The sequence below is a fragment of the Marmota marmota genome, unplaced genomic scaffold, assembly GCF_001458135.2.
Source record: "Marmota marmota marmota unplaced genomic scaffold, marMar, whole genome shotgun sequence".
In the NCBI taxonomy this organism is placed as follows: Eukaryota; Metazoa; Chordata; class Mammalia; order Rodentia; family Sciuridae; genus Marmota; species Marmota marmota.
Window position 1 is genome coordinate 40,597,207 of NW_026000057.1, and position 22,401 is coordinate 40,619,607.

Sequence of the window (22,401 nt, forward strand, 5' to 3'; positions counted from 1 at the left end):
GCAGGATATAAAATAAATATGGAATATTAATTACTAATTAGAGTTTTTTCATGTTTTCTAAGAAATGATGTTTCTATTGAAAAATAAAAAAAAGAAATAATTTCAATCATAGTTTTAAAAATTATTCTTGTTAAAACACCATTGTAAGAAACAGGTAAATAATAAGATGGAAAAATATTAGTAATTATGCATGACAGTGAAGCCAGTAGAATTTTAACATATAAAAAAATCTCTTTAAAATAAAAGGGGATAATCACTATAAGAAATTAGAAAAAATGTATAAAGGGTAAGTCACTGAAACACACCACAATCTATGTAAATGACATGACTCCATTAAAATTAGAATTAAAATAGTTATAAGGTAACCATTAACCTTCTGCATTACTTGTCTGTTTAATATGTAATAAACTCCCCCAAACCTAGTGGCTTAACTAACAAACATTAATAACCTCATATTTTCTGTAGGTGAGGAATCCAGGCATGGCTTATTTTGTTCTCACTAGGCTGTGATGGAGATACCCAGCTAAGCTGGAGTCACCTCAAGGTTTGACTGGGCTGAGATCTGATTTTGATATCATTCAGCTGACTCTTGCTAGCTGTTGGCAAGAGATATCAGTTGTTGCCATGTATGGCTTTTAACAGGGCTAATTACAATGGCAGCTTTCCTCAGAGTTTAGAATGGGAGTGAGACAGAGAAAACAAGCAGCTACTTGGGAAGCCACTGTCTTTTTTTAACCTAATTTTGGAAGTGACATCCCATTGTTGTTTCTGCAGTATTCTGTTCAAAAGAAGCAAATCAGGAATTGCTATTGTTTTAATGTTTTTTTTCCCCACCAAAATGCAGATTGAAACTAGATCTCCAATGCAACAGTGTTGAGAGGTGGAATCTAATGGGAGGTGTTTAGGTCATGAGGTTTCTGTCTGTATGAATGGGTTAATGCTACTATAAAAAGGGCTTATGGAAGTGTATTTGTTCTCTTCCTCCCTGCTGCCATGGAAACAAAGAACTTTGTTCCTCATCATGTGTAGAATATAATACTCAAGACACCATCTTGGGCTTCCTGGCCTCCAGAACTGTGAAAAATAAATTTCTATTCTTTATAAGTCACACAGTTTGTAGTATTTTTTTTATAGCAGCACAAATCAGACAGAACAGGAATTCAGAAGAACTCAAGGGGAAGGAATCAGGCAAGGATATGAATAGCAGAAAACAGGAATCCTTGCAGGTCGTCTTGGAGTTGGTGCATTTGTATTTTCCATTAAACAGCAAAAATTAAAGATTGACAAATAAAATAACTGTGAAAATTTCATATTGTAAAGGGTGCTGTGACATATAAGCTAAGAACACATATTGGTATAGATTTCCTGGAGAACATTTTGTATAAAGAGCAATACAATATTCATACCTTTAGACTCATAACTACATTTCTAGAATTTATCATAAGAATACACACACACACAAAACTAAGTAAAGCAGCGTTCATCACAGCTTTACTTAATAATAAATAGTACTAAGTAACTTCCACAAAGAAAGGAAAATTAAATAACTTATGGTTAAATCTGGTTGTTGGAGTGTTTTACAGTCAACTTATAGTTTAATTTTGATGTTAGAATATTTTATTGTCAATTTATGATCGGAGTTTCCAAAGTAAAATCTACAGTGTAAAAAAGTGATCCACAAATTTAGAAACAACAACAAACAAGATACAAAACAGTGTATCATAACTTATCTCACAAACACACAGGCATATACAAACAAGAAAAAAGGTGGGGGGTGGGGGGGAGAGAGAGAGAGAGAGAGAGAGAGAAACATTGATACAGTGATATTAAATTGTTATTCCAAGTATGTACTTTCGGGTAAGAAGTTTGGTGGAATTATGAGAGAAACTTTAAACATTGTTTTGATTTGTAGAAATGTCTATGTGTACCAAAAGGAACTTTCCAACATTTTCTTTTGCTCTTTCATGTTATATTGCCAATGCAAAGTAGAGGGTTATGATTTAATGTAAAGACATGACTAGCTATATTGGCAGCAGTATGTACAGTCATTCTAATTGGTGGTACGCCACATGATGGACAGGACAGAAACCATGGCATACCACAGAACTGAGAGCAGTTTCCATACCTCAAGGCCCAGTATTAGTCTTGGCTAAAGTACTACTTGATCGTAACAAATACTATACTTTAAAAGTAATTTCATATTGGCATACATTTAACATCATTTGATGCTTTTTAGCTAAAGTTACTGTGTTTTAGATGTGCTCCTGAGATGAATTTAGTATAGATCTGCTTTCAAGAAGTCAAATCTCTCCACCATCAGTCATTATCAACATTTTTGGATCACTATTATTAATTTGAATTAAAGAAGTTTATTATTTGTTACAAAGAGATCACTCAAAAAATGCTTTTTCTTCACTTTTATGTCTTTATATGTCCACTTAGAGCTTTTGCCTATTCATGGGCTCAGCCCAATACCTCATCCTGTGGATATCATGACTTTAACATGTGACTTCCCTGCTAAACTATGTGTAACATGAAGACAAGGACAATCTCCACCTTGCTCATCCATCTCTTTGTAGTACCTTATCCAAGTCCTGAAGCATCTCAGGAACAAAATATTTCTGTTAATTGAATGAGTGGAAGAAGCTCCAGGCATTCAAGTATGTTTATGGCAACATCTCAAATCATTCACCTTGCTTCTCAATGATGTCTATCCTTCTCAAGATTGGGGAATTCAGAATTCATAATGATATTCTTTTAGTTTTGATTCCAATTCTTTTCTCAATCTCTCCACCTTCCTCGTCACACATTTAAAGTACAGAGAACGTAAGGTAGCTGTGTAAAGAACCAACTGAAGCCAATTCTGGTAGGAAACACTTGCTTATTTTATTTAATCAGATAACACAAAATAACTGGTGTATATGTTCTTTCTTATAATTTGGCTCAATTGACTGGTGTTTTGGTCATCATGTTTCTACTTACACCAGTCTCCCATGGAGTTCAATTTCACTTTTCTCTGTGTGTGTTCTTGTGTGTGGTAGGTAGAATAGTAGTTCCTGAGGATTCCCACTCTGTAATCCCTGGAACTGTGAATATGTTACCTTACATAGCTAAAGAGACTGCAGATGTGATTTAGGATACAGATTTTGAGATGGGGTGATCACCCTGAGATATCTGGTGGCTCCAATCTAATTACATGATTCCTTTAGAGGTAGAGAAATTTTCCTATCTGTATTTAACGAGATGTGACAATGAAAGACATTTTCAGAAAGAGGTGACATGGCTGACTTCAAAGATGGAAGACCAGGTCCTGAGCTAAAGTCTACAAGTGGCCTCTGGAAGCTGAAAAGGGCAAGAAAACAGATTCTCCTCTGGAGCCTCTATAAAGAACCCAACAACACTTTCCTTTAGCCCGGGGAGACCCATGCTAAACTTCTGACCTACTGAATTGTAAGGGAATAAATTGTGTTCTTTTAAGTGAATAAATTTATAGTAATTTGTTATAGTGTTAGAGAACAAATATATTGATAATTTTTGATCAGTTTATGTGAATCTATATTCTTAGTTCTAGAAAGTTATTTTAATAAAAATTATTAAAAATTACATTTTCATAACAGCATACTGTTTGGCTAAGAAAATTTAAATACTTGTGGATTTTTTAAATTGGCCCTATTGGTTAAGAGAAAATATAATCAGGTAAGGCAGATGGGATTTTAATAGGTAGGGCCATGTTCCTCCTTCTTTGGGGGAATTTTGTGGGAATCATTATGTATAGTTAGACTTGGAGTGTATGTGGTATGGACATGTTTTCCTTGACTGAGGAGACGGAGAATGGTAGAAGGGCTGTGGGAGATGGAAACTGTCTTGGTATTTGTGGTCAGGTTGGTGAAATATTTGGTGGCTTGTTGATTTTATATATGGCTCTTTCAGTCATAATCTTTTGGCAGTGTGACAGTATCCTTCATCGGGAGTTTTCTAATATTTGACTTAATATCAACATGGGAATAAAGAAATGAAAATAAGAAACTCGAAGATTAAATACATTATACAAGATCATGGTTAAAATTGCATTAGAGGTTAATCTTTGGTTTCTTTGATTTCTACTTCCATTTCTAAGTGAATAAAGTAAGTAAAATCTTTAAAAGTTAACAAGCAACCAATTTTTAAATACACATTTTTTGTTCTTCCAAAGTATATCTATTTAAAAAGTTTATTAAAGTCTTCACTCTTTGAAATGATACAGGTATCTTCAAGTTTAAAAAAAATTATTCTCCCATTTGGCATATGTATTAGTTTCCTACTAACTGCTATAACAAATTGGCACAAATTTAGTAGCTTAAAACGACACAAATTTCAGACACAAGTCTGAAATGAAAGTGAGATGCTAAAATCAAGGTTTGTGCAAGGCTAGATCCTTCTGGAGGCTCCAGGCAATAGTCTGTTTCCTCACTTCTTTCAGCTTCCAGAAGGATAAGTTACTGTGGACAGGTTGGTGGACAGGTTACTTCTTGTCTCATGAGCATATCACTGCACTCTTGACCCTGTCATCACAGCTGCTTCTCTGATTCTCCCTAATCCCTATTTTAAGAACTTTTGTGATTGTATCAGTTTCATCCAAATAATGCATCTCCCCATCTCAAATTCTTTAGCCACCTGCAAAACTCCCCTTTGCCCTAGAACAGGTAGGGGTTCTAGGATTGGGATACAGGCATATTTACAGCCTACCACAATATAAACTAGAAATCATAAATGCTCTGAAGTCTTTCAGTATTGCTATTCTTACCTTAAAAGTCCAAAACCAACCTTTACAAAGGAAGATTCTGTGTAAAATATCCTCAACTATCATTTCAACCAGCATACTCCATGTAGTTCACAATTCATAGAATAGTAGAACTACAGAGTTTTCAGAAACTGGAGAAAATATATATTGCATAACTTCTTTGAATCAATGAGAAGACTGATTAAAGATCTTAAATTATGTGCCCAGAGCCACTGACCAAACTTAGAAGTAAAACAAGGGCCAGGAAAAGACACAAAGAAACACTTACTGAATATAGTTCAGTTATGTGCCAGACACTGCATATTTTGTACATCTTCTGGGTCAGTCTTATTACTTCAATGTATAGAGATACAGAAAGTGAAACCAAGAAAATGACTGCCTAGTTCAGGATCACACAGATATTTTGATGAATTCAGTTCCTGGAAAACTTGTAAATAACAGATATCTGTTTCTCACAGTTTGGAGGCTGGGAAGTCCAGGAGGAAGGTGTGGACAGATTTGGTGTCCAGCAATAGAGGCAAATGCTATGTTCTTGCATGGTGGAAGTCATAAAGTCATAGAGGGAACAGACTCAATGTCCACTCCTTGTCCAGTTGAATTCAGGTGTGCTGTGTGATGTCCTCAGAATGGGTCCTTCTGAGTTGAATGTTTCTCAGCTGCTTCTTGCTCAGCCATGCTTCTTTCACTTAGCCAGAGTGACTGGCAACGTTCTCAGTAAAGGAAGCTCTGTGAACCTGGGTCCCAAAATGAAAAGAACCTGGACACGTGTGTATCGTTAAAACAAGACGTGAATCCCTGCTATTGTAAGTCACTGAGATTTAGGGGCCATTTGTATGGTGAAATTGATTCCTCTGCAGTAGTTACCAAGTTTCAAGGCTGTGGTTTTAACTCAGGTCTGTCTGATTTTAAAGTCTATTTCCATGGTTTGAATTTTTGTGTCTCTTCCAAAATTCATGCAGGAAAATTAATTCCCAATGTAGCATTTTAAAGAGGTGAGGCCTTTACAAGGTGGTTAGGGCAGGAGGTCGCTCTCAGGGTTGGTTTAGTGCCTTGTAAAAGAGCTTGAATGAGTGAGTTTGTCCCTTCTATCCTTTCTCCATGTAAGAACAGTGTTTGCCACCTGCCCTGTGAGGACACAGCCACAAAATCCCATCCTGGAAGCAGAGAGTGAGCCTTCCTCCAACACCAAACCTGCTGATGCCTTGATCTTGGATCTCCTGGCCTCCAAATGGTGAGAAACAAATGACTATTATCTACAAGTTACCCACTTTGTGGTATTTTGTTATAGCAGCAGGAACAGACTGAGACACCTGTATTACATATGCTAGTCCACACATGGAAAATATGAAATATCATAATTTTATTATAATTTGACTTCATTTTAAACAAGTTTGTGGAAGTGGGTAGATAATAACATTTACAAAAGAATGGATCATTACTGTCATAGTCTTTTCTTTTTAAGCCACTTATTAGAATACGCTTTATGTCACAGAGAATCATCAATGATAATAAACTTTGTGAACAAATAGCAAGCAATACTATCACAAGGTGTGATGTGGTAGATGTTCATCTAATTGCCTTATGTTCTGACAAAAGCCCCAATCAAGTGTGTGTTATTATGTTCATCTTATTTTTTAGATAAGAAAACAGGAAGGACTGGGGCTATGGGTCAGTGATAGAGCACTTGCAGAGCCCCGAGTTTGATTCCCAGAACTGTTTTAAAAAAAGAAGGAGGAGGATAAGGACGATGAGGAGGAGGAGGAAGAAGAGGAGGAGGAGGAAGAAAAGACAGAAAGCTGAGGCAGAAACAATAAATTGAAGAGCTTAGCTTGTATTCGAAGCTGCTGTGAACCTCTACCTTCTTCAGTACATTCTTAATCAACTTGTTAGTTTATTTCAAACATTCATAATCAAAATCAATATTTAATAGTTGGACATTTTAGGATATTGGAATATAAGTTGAAATTGTACTTCAAAATTTGTATTGTAACTTTTGCTTTATTTGGAGCTTTCAATATAGATAGTTTCTCTGAAACAAGATACTAGTCAATTAAAAGAACAAATCAACCAGATTACTGGGGTTCAAAAAATGTCAGGCTAACTGACCAAATTAATACAGAGACTATAATTACATATACACTATACTGTACATCCTTTGCTGAAGCCACTGAAGTTATTAATAACACTTACATTGTTACCACTTTTTAAAATTTATATCATTGCTTCAACTAAAGTAGAGATAGAGTCATTCTCTCCCCTTTTCCTCTCATTTGTGCCACCTTCATACTAGATTAAGTTGTCATCTCCTTGGGTTTTTTAAAGAGCTGAAGATTTTTTTAGAAAAGGATTAGCTCTGAAATTCTAGTACTGTGCAAGTCAAAGTCCTGTCGTGAAGACTGATTTATATTTTGTTTTAGATTTGTGAAAGCAATTAGGGATTGGGCTGGTGCAAGCTGACAGCATAGAACCTTATAAGATACTATTTCAGAAGCAAATCAACCTGACTGTGGAACACCACAAAGTGTAAATGATATTCTGGATCCCTTCAGAATTCATTGATCTCTTAGGCACATCACATAGCTTTGGAAACTTGTGTTCTTTCTTGGGGCATTGACTGTGATTAGTAATGAATCCTTTCCTCCTGTTTTTTGGAAGTAAGGAAGAGCTGCTGCTTCCCTATGTTACTGAAATAATAAAAATCACTTTTTATGGTACAGTTTTGGTGTTTTAAAGACTTAGGGAATAACCTCTTAAACCATTCATTAGTTTTTTGACTGATGAAAATCTTTAGCACTTTATTTATTTATTTATTTATTTATTTATTTATAGAAAAGTGGGACCCATGGTGCAGGGACTTCTGATGGGGGAGGACTGACAATGAGCAGGCTTCAAGCGTTTATTATATAGGTTTTTATAATAATGGGATTCATTGTGAGAAAGTTACTTTAAAACAGAGCCAAGGTCAATTGTTAGAACAGCCCACTTACAGTCATCAGCTCATAGCACTCTAATTTTACATAGTATTTTGATATATTTATTTTCCTTACTTCTTCTGCATGTGAAAGCTACATTGGTTAGGGTGTAATTTCATGTGTTCACAGTGTATGAACAGGAACATTTATCAGAAGGGTAGTCAACTGAAAAGTCATCGAAATATTGAGGAATTACTCTTTGAATAATATTTCTGTATTTTCCTCTCCTCATTCACTTACTATATTATTTGATTTCAAGTATAAAAAGAAACAAGTCCAGTAACATTCAAATTAGGTTTATGATAAAAATAGAAAGATGGAGACAAAATGATAGCATTGTGAGTTTTACAAACAATTTAATATAATATACAATCTAAAATTTAGCCTTAATTTTGATTTTAAACTCATATTTTTATCAATAGTAAATCTAATTTATTTTTACTATTTTTACTAATTTATTTTTTAATGAAAAAGTTAATTTTAAGAGCAAAATTATTGATGTGTTCTGGACTTCCCTATGAAAGTATAACATTGTACTCTCTCTGTATTGCATTTCTTGTGCTTTATCCTAAATATGTGAGCCAATGCCATTGGTGTAATATGAAATTCAAATTTAGAAGAAAAACATTAATAACCCAAATATACTTTTAGGAAGACTAAAGGCATAGTGTTAAATGAAAGAGAAGAATGTTTGATTTATTAGAAATTATGGTAAGAATCAAGCATAAATTATTTAAAGATTGATAATTTAATATTGGGACTACTTTTAAAATTTTAAAATATAAACTATGATTTCATAAAAGAAAAAAGAAAGTTCTAACTGAAAATAATTATTCAATCTATATTATTCCAAAAATTCAAATAATTTTTAAACCAAAACACTTGATGCTTATTCTAAATATAGTTTAAATCCAAACATCAAAAGAACATTTAGAGGCATCTGAGCATTATTTAGGATTGTGGGTTGAGTGGGTACTACTATACAGTCTCACACACACACATGAAAATACATATATACAAAATAAAGATACATAAATTTAATTTTGTGTATATTTATGATATTTTATTCTTTCTATTTATTAAGTATTTAACATAATCAATATGTTATGCTTTATTATTTTATGGACAACAGTATATTTTTATATTGTCAAAAGAAGTTTTGACTTCAAAAGAAGTTGACCAAATTTATCATGATATATGATATTCAAATAATGGCCAAAGAAAATGTTCATTTACATATATGTAGAACTTCTCTACTCAGTAATAGTAAATGACATTTTCATAGTCAGTAATGTTTCTAAGTAGTACATAAAATCTATTCAAAATACTCCTGATTCTAGGAGCTTTCCCTCCACTAGCTTAACTTGATAAAATTTCCTTTTAATTGTTTATTGGAACCTGCAGAATGAGTTCCAAAGGTTTAATAGATAATCATATAATTACTAGTAGTTAGATGTATAAAATATAAGTTCTAATCTAATTATCTATGAAGAAAATAAATTCTTTTGGTTGCAACCATTTAAAACAGACAGACATGTTACTTGATATTCATTTTGACTTACCTATAAAATATTCTAATCTTATCACCAAAACCCACCCACAAATACTACAAATGGTCACAGATCTTATGAGAAAAAAATACAATGTAACTCCTCCTAATATTACATAGACAAAATTGTTAACTTTAACATTGCATTGTTGAAATATTGCATTAAGTCTTTTGTTATTTGCAAGTTGTTTTCAAAAAGATTAGATTTTTAAAATTAAAGGAGTCCAACAAAAATATTTTGCAAATACAGACTATTCAGTTCATCCACTATATGTTTAGAAAACAGTATTATTTTCATGTATGAATATACACATATGCACACATACCCAAATACATATATATTTTATTTAGTGAGATCCAAGTACATGAATAAATAAGACAAATTGAATCAATATATACTCAGGACATGTGTCATGTTATTTTTTCAACCGATTCCATTATCAGACATTTGATGATCCATGATAATATTCAGAGAGATGTAAGAAGACATGGAATCTATAAAACTAGGATAGAGTACAATCAAAAAATAACTTTCTGGGAATAATAAACATTTTTAAATTTAAACAGTCAAAAGAAATGTTGGTAGAGAAATGGGTTGGAGGAACTGGCACAGAAAGAGGAATAGGACAATGAAGGGTTAGAATATTGTAGAAACAGGTGTAGTAAGTTAGAAGTTTAATTCAGAAGTTTCTGTATTTGTCTAATAGAGTTGTGGTAAAATGGAATGAGAAAACAGCTGAGAGAAAATAACCAGTGAAATACAAAAAAAAGCAAATGCCAGGAGAGATGAATGTAGATATCAGATATATATTTAAAAAAACAGTTGAGGTCAATAAATGACAAGGAACATCTATCAAGGCACACTTTCATAGAATTTTAGTCCTCAGAAGCTTCCACAGAGCAAAGAAACATGCAGACAGATTTGAAAATAAGTGTATCATTAGATTTTACAATAGTAGTTCTGAAGCTGAAAGATGATTTCAACCTTAGATGCTTCATCCAACCAAATTGTAAACTAAGACAAGAAGATACAAATAAGAGAGACATTCTTTTTTCATTTTTTTTAGTTGTAGATGGACACAATACCTTCATTATGTTTATTTATTTTTATGTGGTGCTGAGGATGGAACCCAGTGCCTCACACATGTGAGGCAAGCGCTCTACGGCTGAGCCATAACCCCAGCCCCCAAGAGAGACATTCTTAAACAAGAAGAATTCATAATGATTTTCCTAATGTGCTTCTGTTAAAAAAATCAATGGAAGACATACTTCAGTAAATGAAAATCAGTAAAATATAAGAAAGAAATGGGACATGACAAAAAGGACGTCTAGTAAAGAGGATGTGGGAAATTATTTCTGAGTCAACAGCTGTGCATGAGCCTACAGAATCAGGATAGAGTTTCAGGAGGGATAGACCTAAAAGGACACTGAGAGTCAGAAAGTCAGATGTGGTTACCTGCAATAAGAGTTCCCCTGTTCAGTGTGAGAGATTGGCATAGGTTGCTGCTACTTGAAAATTAAGGCAAAGCAAACAAAAATCTAGACTATAATAAACTCAAAGAAAAGCACAAAGATATCCAAGAAAAGAAAATATATATGTTACATAGATTCTAAATCTCATCTACAAATGCATAAGAATGTATATATGTAGAATATTCCACAAAAGTGAATATATTGGGAGGATTGAAAATTAATAGTATATGTGTATAGAATTGAGAAGATGGTAGTGGAAGAAAGTTAAAGCGTAATTTAATTATCTACATTACAAACCCAGTACCAGGGATTGAACTCAGGGGTACTCAGCCACTGAACCACCTTCCCAGCCTATTTTGTATTTTATTTAGAAACAGAGTCTCACTGAGTTGCTTAGCGCCTCACTTTTGCTGAAATTGGCTTTGAACTCATGATCCTCTTGCCTCAGCCTCCCAAGCCGCTGGGATTACAGGCGTGTGCCCCCATGCCCAGCTAAAATAAATTTTTAAAAAATGGTATGAAGAGTTGCCTTTGTGGAGTTTGGCAACTGAGTGGTATAAAAATGGGTCTCCCAATTTTTTTTTGCAAGCAAAATTATTTAATTTTTTTTGACTTCTTAAATTATTTTCACATATTTCTTTGATAAAAGTTTAAAAATTCAAAGCAATATTCAGATTGCCTCATCCACTTACTCATAGTTTAATAGTTAATTCTATAAGAAGGCAGAACAAATTCTCTTTGATCAGTATAGTGCATGATATATGAACCAATGCACAGAAGCAGAAAGTATATGTATGTGTCTGTGCATACAACACAGGTGTGTGTGCACATGCCCCAAACCCAAGTTGAATGCTTTGGATGGACTTATTAGATATGAGTCATATTTGAAAAACATCAATACAGAATTAGATATTAGCAATATAGGTGAAAATATAGGTGGGGAAAATGAAAATTTTCACTTGCATTCTTTATTTGGGTTGCTTTGTAAATGTGTCCAAGTTTAGGCTCTCCTCCAAGGGTCAAAATGGTAAAATGTGCACTATGGGTGTGGTTGATACTAGAAAAGTAGCACAAAACGCCAAACAAGAGACCTACTCAGGAAATGGAGGCATAGACCAACATAAGGGTTGTGCATTAAAAGAATAATTTTGCCATTTGTAATTTTTATTTTTAAAAATTATTTTCTTTTGTCACAGTCTTTTTGTGATTGACCAAAAACTGGGCTTGATAGAGTTGGATAAGACAGTGCCTGCAGTAATCATGAAGAGCTGGGAGAGCTATTGAGACAGAATTAACATGATAACAGCCCTTCTCTTAGAAGTTTTAGAGAGCAGTTTTCCTCAATTTTATCCCCCCTTTTCACTGTAGATTGGGAAAAATAAAAGAAAATGTCTATTTCCAACTGTGAGCTCCTTTATTTAGAGCCTGAGATTAGGTTATGGCTGCCTGTTCTGCTCCTGGGAGTGGGGGGATTTTCTTGCAAACAAATCCGAGTGGCAGTTCATCTTGCTGTTTTCTACTTCAGCTTTCCTTGATAACAAGAAGGCAGTATCCTTCTCCTAAATGCAACTCAGCCTTATGTACAAAGGATGAAGACATCTAAACACTTACCAACTTTATTCCCTGAAGAAGCCTCTCCCCCTTTTTTGAGGGAGATTTCCTACAAGGCACAACATTTGTTTTCCCATCTAAATCAAATTCTTGAAAGACAATATGGTTTAATGTCATATTTTTTCTCTTTCCTATTTTCTTTTCTTTTTTTTTTACTTCTCACTTTTGGCAAACACAATGCTAGATATTAACTGATCAGTTAATCAGTTTTGGGAAGAGGGTACTAATAATTTTACCTTGAAATTGGCACATGATCTGATTATTTCAGTTACTTTGAACTTTCTCTTCTGAACTTTCTCTTCCTGAAGTTTTGCTTTTGCAAGATTCACTGAAAGCTTCTATTCTAAAGTCAAGGAGAATTTGGCATAGTTCAGAATTATTTCAGGAATAACAATGACTGGTGGATTCGGTGAAGCACTCCTATAATCCCAGTGGCTTGGGAGGCTGAGGCAGGAGGATGGCAAGTTGAAAGCCAGCCTCTGCAAAAGCGAGGTACTGAGCAACTCAGTGAGACCCTGTCTCTAAATAAAATACAAAACAGGACTAGGGATGTGGCTCAGTGGCTCAGTGGTCCAGTGCTCCTGACTTCAATTCTGGGTCCTCCCCAACCCCTGCAAAAAAAAAAAAAAAAAAAACGAATCACATGACATTTGAGTAAAGAACCAAAAAATGAAGTCCAGCATGTTGCTGTTCATGTAAATTCTGTGGTTTCTCCTAAAATTGCAATATTCTTTTCTTTGCAGCCGTGGGGAGTGGGGTACATCTTAAACAGAATGTTTTCAAGTTCTCTTTTCTATTATTTATGATAGTACTATTAATTCATTTCACTTAAACATACTCTGCATTCACAAAATACATTGTTTCTATAATTACTATAGTCATTTTAAAAATCAATTAGGAATAAGAAAAATAAAATATTTTATTTTATCTTCAATTATTCATTTTCCAGTGACTTCCTTTCTTTTATGAACACTTACTTATTACTTTTATTAACATTTTCAAACCTGAAGGACTGTCATTATTTTTTCAGGCCTGGCCTGCTGCCAGCTAATTTTCTTGGGTTTTGTTTGTGTGAGAAATGATTTATTTCTTATTCACTTTTGAAGGATGATTTCATTGGATATAAATTTTTAGGCCGGTGGTTTTCTCTTTCAATACTTAGAATATTTACTACACTCTATTGTTTGTATGGTTTCTTATGAGACGTCCTTCATAATATTTATCTTTGTTCCTCTATAGGTAAGCTTATCTGGGTTTCCTTTTTCATCTTGTTCTAAGATGTGCTCATTGTCTTGGGTTTTCTGCATTTTGAATACTGTATGCCTAAATGTAGGATTTTTTTTTAATGTTTTTCCTATTTGATGTTCTTCAAAATTCTTAGATATATGGTTTGATATCTGCTACTACTTTGGAACTTTCTTGGCTTTTATTACCTTAAATATCTTTCTGCTGTATTCTCTCTTTTTCTTCTGATATGTTAATTACATGTGTTATATCTTTGAAATTGTCCTATTAAGATATTTTGTTCTGTTTTTTCCCTCATGTCTTTTTTCTCTTCCACTTCCATTTGAGAAGTTTTGTCGACTCATCTTACTGTTAACTAATTTTTTTCTTATCTGTGTCCAGTATGCTGATGAGTTTGTCATAGTTGTTCTTCGTTTCTGTCTTGTTCTTTTGATATCTAGTGTTTGGATTTGTTGAAATGAAATTCTTTAACATATAATTAACCATTTTAAAATGTAAAGTTCAGTGGCATTTAGTGTAGTTATGATGTAGTGCAAAAAACACCTCTCTCTATTTTCAAAACTTCTATCCCTGGAAAAATACCCCATAGTTTATTAAGTTATCACTCCCCATTTCCCCTTACCAATCACATCATAATAATCACAGATCTTCTTTCTATCTCTGGATTTGCCTATGCTGGATATATCATATAAAAAGGATGATGGAGGGGCTGGGGTTGTAGCATGTGTGAGGCACTGGGTTTGATTCTCAGAACCAAATATAAATAAATAAAGGTCCATCAACAGCTAATAAAGTATTTTTTTAAAAAAGGATGATGTAATATGTAATTTTAGTATTTTGTTTCTGTAACCTGGTATAATGTTTTTGAGGTTCATCTAAATTGCAACATATATCAGTACTTTGTTACTTTTATGACTGAATGATATTTCATTGCATGTATTAACACAAATTGTTTGTTTGCTAGTCTGTTGATGAACATTTTGGTTTTTTCACTTTAGTTTTATGAGAAATGTTGACATAAACATTCATTTACAAATTCCTTTGTGAAATTATGCTTTTAATTATTTTGGGTATATTGCTAAGAGTAGAATTTGTGAATCATAAGATAATTCTATATTTGAACTTTTGAAGAGCTGCCAAACTTTCTACAGCAGCTGCTTGATTTTACATTCCTGGCAACAATGTACAATGGTTCCCATTTCCATTTCTCCACATTCTTGCCAACACCTGTTGTTTCCCATTGTTTTTGTTTAAAATTATCCTAATCTGATTTGCTTTCCATAATAACCAGTGGTATTGAACATCATTTCACATACCTGTTGGTCATCCCTTCTTCTTTGAAGGAATAACTATTCAGGTCCTTTGCTCATTTTGAAATTGTGTTGTTGCTTTTTCTATTGTTGAGTAGTAACTATTCTTTATATATCATGGATATTAAATTTTATCAGACAGGATTTGAAAATATTTTCTTCCATTCTATACCTTATCTTTTCACTTTCTTGATAAAGCCCTTTGTTGAGAAAAAATATTTTCAACAGAAGAATCCGTTGCTATATCCCAAAGCATGAAAATTTTTTCTTACAGTTTCCATATTCTGTGCATATTACCCATGAGTTCTTTCATGTACACACCTTCTTCAGGTAGAACCTTTAACATATAAATTATAGCTATTTTAGATTCCCTACCTGATAACTTCAAATCAGTATCATACCTGTGTGTGGCTCTGATGGTTTATTTCTTCAAATTATTTTTAATTTGTGTGGGGGTTATGGATTCTAGCTTTTTCCCCCCTGAAAACTAGGCTTATTGCATTGAGTAATTAGTACTGAGTTCATGGAATTTAACTGTGAAGATTTATGTTAATATGAGTATGAGTTAGGTTCTGTTAATGTTTATTGTGTTCATGTTTTTGTGCCAGAGGTTTCCCTCTAGTGCACTTGTGCTTGACTCCTGTGTTACCTGTGAGCTTCCCCAAGAAGTCTCCTTTATCCAGAGTCTGAGTCCTATAGCTCTTGAGGTATGGTTCTCTGCTATTACACTGGAGACTTGTTGGTGTTCTGGTAGGGTGGAGGGGAAGTGCCCTCTACATTTTATGATTCTGTCCTAGTCTTTTAATTGCCTATGTCCTGGGTGTGACATTCACAAGTGTCTTTCTTCCCGTCCCCCCTCTAAGGTGAGACAGGAAGAGAGAGCTAGAATGAGGAAAATTATCTGGCCTTAGATGAGAGAAGACTCTGGGAAAATCTGTTCCCCTGAAGTGTAGGTCTCTGTTATGGAGAACATCATGGTTTTATTTCCCCCATGCTTACTCTTCTCCTTCCACAGCAGAGCAAGGAGAGAAATTTCCCATTAAAATGTGGTGGGATTCCTAAAAGTAAAAATCCATGAAAGTGTAGGGACCTGCAGGACAGTCCTCTGGGTGGCCTTGAGACTGACATAGTTCTCTCCTTCTTTCCTTGCTTAAACTTCTTAAGAATAACCATGGTATGTGCTGGAAATACAATATCCAGAATCAAGGAAGAACTTAAACCCAATAGCCCAGGGCTTGTTCCTGTCTCTCCTAGGGAATGTAGCATCTTGAATTAGAAAGGAACTGCACAAGTCAACCTTAGTTTGTTTCCCTCTCACCTGAAAACAGGATGCTCTTCCAAGTTTTGCCAATGAGTTCCAGGATCCCTGCAGTAACTCAGGACAGGCTCCCTTTCAAAATCCCTGTGATGTGGTATAAGTGAGCACAGGTAAGTTTCTATCCAATCTGGGCAGCTTTCCTTAGCTTTGGCTTTCTAAGACTCAGCTCATAATGGATCCTAGGTTCCTTTTGTCCCTTGCTGCTTAAATATATATGAAATAAATCCAATTTATATAACCTTGTCTATGCATATATTCATCTCATGGACTCAGTTAAGTGAGTATCTACTGGATGGTGAACCAGTTTCTTAGATCCCACTAAAACTGTAGTCTTTAGAAACTTCTTTCTCATGTCATATTACATTCAGCCTCCAGCAATTCATCAAAATCACCATTAAGTATTTTCTCATGTCTATGACTCTGCTGGCTTCTGTTCTAGGTAAGCAGGTGTCAGATGGAACTGGGATTTCCCTGTTTCTCCAGATTTGGGGGGATGGTTTTCCCTACTACTTTATTTGTTTGACAGGATCAAGAAAACACAATGGTTTTAATTTCTTTCAGGCGTTTCATGTTTGTGCCTTAGAGTGATATTTATCAAATTCTTTATATGTTGGAACTATAACAGGAAGTCTCTAGTAGAAAAATTCTTGTGTTTCCTGTCAGATTGCCAGAATAGGCTTCATAATCTGTTCTCTCTATGCTTTCACAGTGGTTCTCTATCATCTATGGTTACAAATGCTTATATGCATCCTAAAGTAATATACTCCTGGAAGGTATTGTTCTAGTTACTCTCCTAGTGGCATTTGGCCTCAAGTTTCCTGCATGGTTTGTGGCTGTACTTAATCTCTAGACTTGTTATCTTTATTATTGGAAGGATCACCCATCCAATCCTCCTAGCTCTATATATTCCAGCACTGCATAATTTATAATCATGAATAATTTTTTTTATTTCTGATCATAATGCATATGACCAAGTGGGTTTGTATTTTATAAACCTTAGGTTTAATCTTTCTAGGCCTTGCTGAGTGACTTTAATAGTTTAACCTATTACACGCATGGTGGATAGAAATATAATGCTAAAAGCTTAGTTGTAAAAAAGCTTTTTCTAGGAATGAACCTAAATTACTATATCAAGCCCTTACTTTATATATGTGGCAGAAAATTGGTCTTAATAAATTTAAGTTGTGCTTGGCCCACTGAGGTTTTTATCCATATTTTTATTGCACTGAATTACCCTGAGAGCTTATACAAGTAGGTGTTGTTTTTCAAGTTGAAATGGACTGATTCCTTGAAAAATTCAATTTAACAAGTTTTAGTCATTTTCTGAGAATTTTCATCACAAGTTCATTGTGGAATTTTTCTTTTTTTTTCACAACTACTGATAAACTAATGTTATTTTTCTTTTTTAGCCTGGTGATATGATTGACATAGATGTTGAACCAGCATTGCATACCTGGGATAAATTAAAGCTACTTGTGATTCTTTTTATATAGTGTTGTACTTAATTTGCTGATATTTTGCTGAAGATTTTTGCATCAATTTTCGCGAAAGATATTGTTCTGGAGACTTTTCTTGTAATATATGATTTAATATTATGGTAATATTGAGCTCATAGAAAAAGATAGGAAGTATTCCTTCTGCTTCTACTTTCTGAAACACATTGTAGGGAATTAGAAATTCCTTAAAAGTTTACTGTATATTTCATCAGTAAACTCATCTGGCCCTGGTGTTTTTTGTTTAGAAGTTTATTATTTAATGATTTAATTTCTCTAATAGACATAGATCTACTCAATATATCTATTTCATCCTGTGTGAATTTTGGTAAATTGAGTCTTACAAGTAATTGGTACATTTCATCTAGACACTCAAGTTTGTGAGTGTCAAGGTCAAGCTTGTCAGTTATTCTTTTATCATACAGGTGATTTTTGACTTATAATGGGTTTGCATCCAAACTTATCATTAGCTGCAAATCTCATTAAGTAAAAAATGCATTGACATTCCTAATGTACCAGACATCATAACTTAGCACCACACAAACACTGCAGAGTGTCAGTTTTTTACTCTCATGATATCATGACTGCCTGGGGTCTGTGGTTCACTGCCACTGCCCACCATAGTGATAGAGTGTCCTAGTGCATATTAGACCCAAATTCAAAATTCAAGTGTATGGTGTCTACTAAATGCATATGACTTTCACACCATCATAGAGTCAGGAAATTACAAGTCAGGGATCATCTGTACTCTTAATGTCCTTTGCAACTGTAGTGTTGTCATATCTTGCATTTCTAATGAATAATGTATTCGCTCTCTTTTTTTTACTCTGTCTAGAGGCTTATTGATTGTACTGATCTTTTCAAAGAACAACTTTCAGATTTAGTTGATTTTCTCTATTGATTTCTTGTTTTTAATTTTACGAATGTCTGCTCTAATTTTTATTTTTCTTCTACTTTCTTTGAATTCTACTTACTCTTCTTACTCTTCTTTTTTTGAGTTTCCTACAATGGAGGCTGAGATTACTGATTTCCTATCTTCCTTCTTTTCTAATGTATGCACTCAATGCTATAAATTTCTCCCAAAGTACAGCTTCATTGTATCTCACATACTTTCAAAAATTGCATTTTCATTTTAACTCAGTTGAAGATGTATTTTATTTTTCTAGAGATTTCTTCATTGATCCATTTGTTATTTAGAAATGTTTTGTTTACAAGTTATTTGGTATTTTCTAGCTTTCTGTTATTGATTCCTAGTTTAATTCATTGTGGTGTGAGAGCAGACATTATGTCATTTGTATTCTTTTAAATTGGTTAAGAAGTGTTTTATGAACTATCTGGTCATATCTGATAACATGATTGACTGGGATCTGTGGTTCACAGCCACTGTGACCTACGTAGTGAATTCCAGGTGAGTTTGAGAAGACTACATGTTATTCTGTTTTGGATTACTCTATAGATGACAATTTTGTCCAGTTGATAAATGGTACTGTTGAGTTCAGCTATGTCCTTACCATTTTTTTGGTCTTCTGCATCTGTTCCATTATGGATGAAGGGACATTAAATATTCCAACTGTATAGTGATTTCATTTATTTCTTTCTGCTTGCAGCTTTGTGTATCATGCAATTTGATCCTGTTTTTAGGCATAGATACGTTGAAGATTGTTGTGTCTTCTTGAAAAATTAACCTCTTCATCATTAAATGATGGCTCTCTTTATCCCTGAGAGTTGTCACTGCTCTGAAGTTTGCTCTCCATGAAATTAGTATAGCTATACCTGCTTTCTTTTAATTAGCCTTAGTATGGTATATCTTTCTCCATCTCTTTGTTTTTAATCTGTATGTATCTTTATATTAAACTGAGTTTCTCATAGAAAACATACAGTTGGGGCATATGTGTTTTAAGTTGGTGTATTTTAAGTGATCTTGATATAGTTGAGTTCAAATTTACAATATTTGTTACTATTTTTATTTGTGGTCTCTATTACTTAGATTACTGATTTTAAATCTTCCTTTTCTAATGTATACATTCAATTTAAATAAACCATAGCCATAATTACGGTTTTCGCTCTAATTCATCTTCTACTCTTTTACTGCCTTTTGTAGTTTTAATAAGCATTTTGGGTGACTTCACTTTTGTTTCTTAGCATCAGTGATTCTTCTTCTTCCTCCTCCTCCTCCTCCTCCTCCTCCTCCTCTTCTTCTTCTTCTTCTTCTTCTTCTTCTTCTTCTTTTTCTTCACTGCTTTCAATGATTGATCCAGCTTCCCCTGCACATTTAAAACTAATCTAAGTCTACTTTCAAAAAACCTTATAACTGTGTGAAGTAGTGCAAGTAATTTATACAGACAAAATGATCCTAATTTCTCCTTTATATCCCAGTTGTCATGTGTTTTATCAGCATATATACATTAGTTATTATACTCATAAACATTCACAACCGAAAACATTGTTGCTATTATTACTTTGAACTAACCTTATCTGTTCGGTAAATTAAGTATAAGAATGGTAATTTTTTTAAAAAAAATTCAGTCACTTATTCTTTTTCTAATAATCTTCTTTACATAGTTCTGAGTCTTTGACCAATATAATTTGACTTCTTTCTGAAAATCTTCTTTTAACAATTTTTGCAAGACAGGTCTTTAGTTTGCCTGGAAAAGTAATTTCATAGTGAACAGAATTCTACCTTGTTTGTTTTTTCTCTTGACACTTTAAATATTTCACTGTCACTCTCTTCTTCCTTGTGTTTATTGTTCCTTAGGACCATGCAGATATCATTCTTATTTTTGCTTTTCTATAGGTAAGAATATTCTTCCATCTTCTTTTAATAGTTTTTATTTAAATTTGATTTTCTGCACACTTACATGCTGCCTATGTATATATTTTTGTTTGTTTTATTTTGCTTTTATTCTGCATTATATTTTCTGGTCTTCAGCCTCACTGAATTGGTAGTTTAATGTCTGATCATATTTGCCTCCAGAAAGTCATTTATAGTTTTTCTACCATACCTTTGTTTTTAAAGCTTAATTGATATTTATGGAGTATCATGTGATGTTTCAATACACGTACATAGAGTAATGATCAAATCAGTGTAATTAGCATACCTCTGGTTCTTGTGAAGATTTCGGTCTGCTTTCTATGGAAATTTCTGCTCCAGTAGGTTGTGATATTATGTATCTGCCTGTCTGTTTTCCCAGTTTTGAGGCGTGGTGGTCTGCATTGTAACCTCACTTCCCTGATAGATCTAAGTTGTGTTGTTGATTTTTCAGCCTTTACTTCTGTTAGGAACAACTGACAACTTTCAAATTCCTTACATATCAGAACTGGACCTAAGATTTTTAAAAACAGTTTTTCCCCTGTAGATTGTGATCTTCTTTGGCTCAAATTAAATCAAGAATAGTCAATATAACACTTCCCAGACTCAGATTATTTCCAATAACTAGCTTCTCATTGATTAAAAATGTGTAAATCAATTGCATTTTCATGTTGCTTTTTAATTGAAGAAAATGATGTATAGTTATAGTGTTTGGGGATGGTAATATATTTGATATCAAGTCCACAGTCTTCCTACAAGAGTGTTTTTTAGATATATTTTGAAAGCCATAACTATCTTTAATAAAATTTGATTGTATCAATAATTTACGTTTAGTTAGTGATACTTTGAAGTAATTAAAAAGCACCTAAAATTTGTTAGAATTAATAGGAGAGACAGAATGCCAATAGTCATCTAGATGGGGGCTCTGGTAGGGTAGTAGTATCAATTGCTGCTATAATGAAATAATTTAAATTTACAAAATATAAAATTAAAGGACAGAATTTCCATTTATACTATAGTAGACTATAAATGCACCAAAAAACAAATTTAGAAATTTTGAATAAAATATAACAATCTTATTAATTTATATTTGCAATTATAAGAAAACAAACTCCTGGAATTCCAATTAAAAAATAATTTAGAGACAGAGAGTTTAGTGTGTACAACTCTTCCATTCAGTGGAAGAGTTCTTGTTCAAAGATTTCTGACTCTTTGAACTTGAATTAATATAAAATTACAAATTATATCTGGAATCAAGCTACTGTAAGTGAGAGTCAGCAGAAACTATAAACAAACCATTTGTATATGTAATTTAGATATTGAAAATGTCAATTAGAAACAGTAAATCTCTCTAAATGTTTAAGAAAGATAAGAAAATCATTCTGGAGAGAATACAATCAGGGATCCAACATGGCGGTGAGAGGGGAGGCAGCGCTTTCAGTACCTCCTCAACAACAGGGTCAGAGAGACGCATAGATACGCTTAGATTCGACCTGCTGAGAAACTCCTAGCAAAATTCCACTAAAGAGAGACCGGCCGGGAATTGGAAGGATTTTTGGAGGTGACAGTCTGCGCTAGATGAGTGAATCTCTGCCACGCAGCGCAGAGGTCCAGACCCGCCAGCCGCTGCCCGCGCGACTCGGCGACTGTCGGCTGCCTGCACGCGACCCCCGCGTCAGGGCGGCTAGCCTCCGAGGTGCAGCGCAGCAGGAGCGGTGCAGGGACTCTAGGAAGAGGTCTCTCGCCAAGCCTTCATGAAATAGCAAACCGGGAGCTGAAACCAACCAGAGACAGACCAGTCCCACCCCTCCCTTCGGACACTCCCACAAGGAGCCTGGGGC

General features: G+C 34.0%; 2 long non-coding RNA genes across 4 annotated transcripts in view; one reads left to right on the plus strand and one right to left on the minus strand.

Annotated features, from left to right (window-relative positions):
- LOC125619810 overlaps nt 1–22,401 on the minus strand; it is a 261,670-nt gene that overhangs the window by 159,974 nt on the left and 79,295 nt on the right. The window lies entirely within an intron of this gene.
- Nucleotides 1–22,401, plus strand: part of LOC107141397 — a 62,396-nt gene that overhangs the window by 8,832 nt on the left and 31,163 nt on the right. For 2 of the 3 annotated variants that reach the window (XR_007351413.1, XR_001503441.2), the window contains exons 2-3: nt 2,443–2,660; nt 5,886–6,011. This is a non-coding gene — a long non-coding RNA (uncharacterized LOC107141397). The remainder of the gene's footprint in view (nt 1–2,442; nt 2,661–5,885; nt 6,012–22,401) is intronic. The other variant, XR_001503440.2, reaches the window with a different exon arrangement.